The 3,477-nt window shown below is 55.3% G+C and overlaps 1 protein-coding gene across 1 annotated transcript in view; it reads left to right on the forward strand.

Moving 5' to 3' along the window:
- Positions 1-3,477, forward strand: part of SCNN1G (sodium channel epithelial 1 gamma subunit) — a 26,918-nt gene that overhangs the window by 12,197 nt on the left and 11,244 nt on the right. The window lies entirely within an intron of this gene.

Genomic DNA, 3,477 nt, shown 5'->3' on the forward strand with positions numbered 1-3,477 from the left:
CCTATCTGCCCAGGCCTGCAGGTCATCCTGTACATCAATGAAGAGGAGTACAACCCCTTCCTGGTGTCCTCCACCGGGGCCAAGGTGATCGTCCATCGGCAGGACGAGTACCCCTTCATCGAGGACGTGGGCACGGAGATCGAGACGGCGATGGCCACCTCCATAGGGATGCGCCTGGTAAGAGAATGTTCTGGTTTCCGTAGACTCGGAGAGGTGCCGCTTAGGGAAGGAGCATTGGTTTCGGAAGGCGGCGTGGGCCTGTCTTCTCCCGCGGGCCACTGGCGCGGCGACACTGAAGGCTGTCTTTGTGTCCTCCGTGTGGGTGGGCAAAGACAGGAAGGGGCTGAAGGAGCCTTCCTTGTGCCAAAGACAGACATCAGCACTTGTGGAACTTCCTGCCGGAAGCGAGCGGCAGGCACCAAGTCCATATTTGTCAGGAATGTAAACAGTAGATTAGCACCTTTCTTCTGGGCCACCTGGAGGCATTTGAGGCCAGGAAGCCACTATTTAAAGGCTACTGGAAAGTCACCGGGCCGTCGAAGGTCTATGTAGCCCATCACGCTTCCGTCCATCTCATTTTATTTACCAAGAACCCCTTCTCCCTCGTCTCTGAAGTCATTGGGTGCCGAGAACACTCACACTTCTCAACAGAAGCACATCTGGGCTGCAGACTCCAGTCCCCGAGTCAGCCATGCCCCAGGGGAGCAGAGGGCAAGGTGAAAAGCATGCTTCTTGTTTGCAGGCCTGGGGTCTTCTATGTCTCTGTCTCTGTCTCTGTCTGTCTGTCTGTCTGTCTGTCTCTCTCTCTCTCTCACACACACACACACACACACGACTCTCAAGAACTATTTAAAGAGTATACACGCAAAGTAGAACACCCGGACCATAGCAAGGAACTCACTATGCAGACGTAACTTCGCTCCGTCCCTGACCTCCAGCCCCCGCCTTCCTCTCCCGCGGTTGCTTCTGGGCTCGGCACAGATGTCGTCACCCTCCCCGAGTGTGCGTGCACCCAGGCGGAGCATTCCTCCTCTCCCGCCCGATAGGGACCACGGGCGCCTTGTCAATCACTTAGTGCTGCGACAGGCTGCTCAGAGGCCCAGCGCCTCCCATCGCGTGGATGAATCGTGGCCGCAGTCCCGTCTCGGCAGACGGGTCGTCCCAGGCACAACCAGAAGCGGTGGCGTGATGGGAGGCGTCTTTCTCCGATCGCTTTGTGGAAGTTTGTCACACAGCGCATGTCTGTGACGCAAGCTGTGACCTGGGCAGCAAGGCGTCAGCGTAGCCGTCTCCCCCAAATGCTCGCCAATGTGGCTATGAATCGACTTTTCCCCTTTGCCGATCTGCCAAAGAGAAAAAGGGCGTCTATTCTAATATCGACGCTACTTCGTGGCATCTTTTTGCCTGTTTGGTGGTGGCACCGGGGATTCCTGACGGCCCATCAGTTCATGCCTTGGTTTCTATCCAACCTTAACGTCCCGAGTTGACCGTAGCTTTCGCGCTCACTCGCTTTGTCCGCCAGAGCGGTGATTTGCAGACCCGGTTGACCTATCGAGTCAGAGGCTGGGAGAGAGGAACCGGGGATCCGTATTTTCACCAAACTCCAGTGGTTAGGTCGAGAGGCGGCCAGCCTCGGCCTTGGAAACCTGAGTGAGGGGAGAAGCCATGGTGTCTCCCGAGACAAAAGCACAATGAGAATGACGCCAAAGCGTCAGCACGGCCGCGCGCGGTGGCCTCGTGTCGGGGTTGAAGCGGCCTGGCGGGCGGTGGGCCGGCCGCCCGTCCAGCACTCGGCGGCTCGGCGGGCACTTTCCGAGCCCTCCTGTGCACCGGGCCCCGCCTCTGTGCTTCCAGAACTTCGGGTCCAGCAGAGAGGACCGAGAGCGAACGAAAACCATCGTAAGTGCCGAGGAGGAGACGAGCAGGACGCAGGAGAGCGTGTTGTGGGGTGCCTGGCCCCAGGCTGTCCTCGTGGGCGGGAGGCCGGCGAGTTCCAGGAGCGCTTTGCCGAGGGAGTGCTGTTGGCCTCGAGGCAGCGGAGGGGATGAACGGGAAGGGTGATATTGCGGAGGAAATGTGTGGCTTCTGTGCCTCGCGGTGTCCCGAGGACAAGAGCAGCTGTCAGGATGACATGCTGGGGACTCGGGGGCTCAGGGAGGCATGTCACTTAGGGCCTTCATTCCGATGGCGGGCGTTTGTTGTAACATGAGGAGTGGCATCTACCAACGGGGCTGTGTGAATGCCCATCGCCCAAGAAAAAATAATCTTGAGCCCTGACCTGCTCTAACTGTGGCTTGAGCAGAGTTTACGGTGCCACCTTAGGAGCCGAGCCATCGAGTCCTCGGTTTAGTGAACTCCCAGAGCAGGATAGCGAGCATTCTGAACGAACATTTCCCGGGCAGCCGTATCTGCGGCCTGAGGAAGGACCTGGAGCTTGCGATCCATCCTTATCTTCCTCCTTCGCCTCTTCTTCCTCTCTGCCTCTCCCGGTGTCTACATGCTGGGAGGGGCGTTTCCGCAGCTTGGAAAAGTCCAAGAACCAAGGAATTCTGCCCTCTGGTCCTCTGCTCAGAAGCACCCACCACACTGTTAAGCAAATGTTCCCTTTACCGATGGTGGGTAAACAGAGACAGAGGTGGGTTTTCTGCTACGCCTAATTCGAGGTGTATGCTGCAGTCAAAGCCACAGAGCAGGGTCAGCCAGCTATAGTTTTGATTTATGATCATTTAGAACAACAAAAAATCAGGTCTGGCTAAGAGGTCAGGAGGGAGTCACTAAGAATATGTCCAAACAAGCTAGACTTCCTTTCTTATTTATGTTTTGCTTATTTATTTGTCGGATGGGCGTGTGAAGCTGGGAGGCTCAGTGATTGGTCAGGCAGTTGGTTGACAGAATTTCCTTATATATTGAGGGACTTTGCGTCCAAAGCATGAGATCTTCAGAGACGAATACAACAGGATGCCCACCTGCGAAGATCTTACCTTTAAGAAGAGACGACAGCACATCTTTGCAATGTGGTTCCCTACTCTGTGAGAACAGAAATCTTCTCCGTCTTGTTCCCAGGCTCGGTTCTTAGAACACAGATCCCCAGAACATATTATGGAATGGGTGGGTGGGTGGATGGATGGATGGATGATGGATGGATGGATGGATGGATGATGGATGGATGTGTAGTTGGATGGATGATGGGTGGATGGATGGATGGATGCGTAGTTGGATGGATGGATGGATGATGGATGGGTGGATGGATGGATGGATGATGGATGGATGTGTAGTTGGATGGATGATGGGTGGATGGATGGATAGGTGGATAGATGATGGATGGGTGGATGGATGGATAGGTGGATGGATGATAGGTAGATGGAAGGAAACCCAGACAGAAGCTGTGGGTGAAGGTTTTCTAGTTGACGGATTCTTGTGGGACAAGTGCCAGGCAGATGCTGTCAGGAAAGCAAAGTCCAGACAAAGGGCATAGCA

The sequence above is a fragment of the Pteropus vampyrus genome, unplaced genomic scaffold (genome assembly GCF_000151845.1).
Source record: "Pteropus vampyrus isolate Shadow unplaced genomic scaffold, Pvam_2.0 Scaffold247, whole genome shotgun sequence".
In the NCBI taxonomy this organism is placed as follows: Eukaryota; Metazoa; Chordata; class Mammalia; order Chiroptera; family Pteropodidae; genus Pteropus; species Pteropus vampyrus.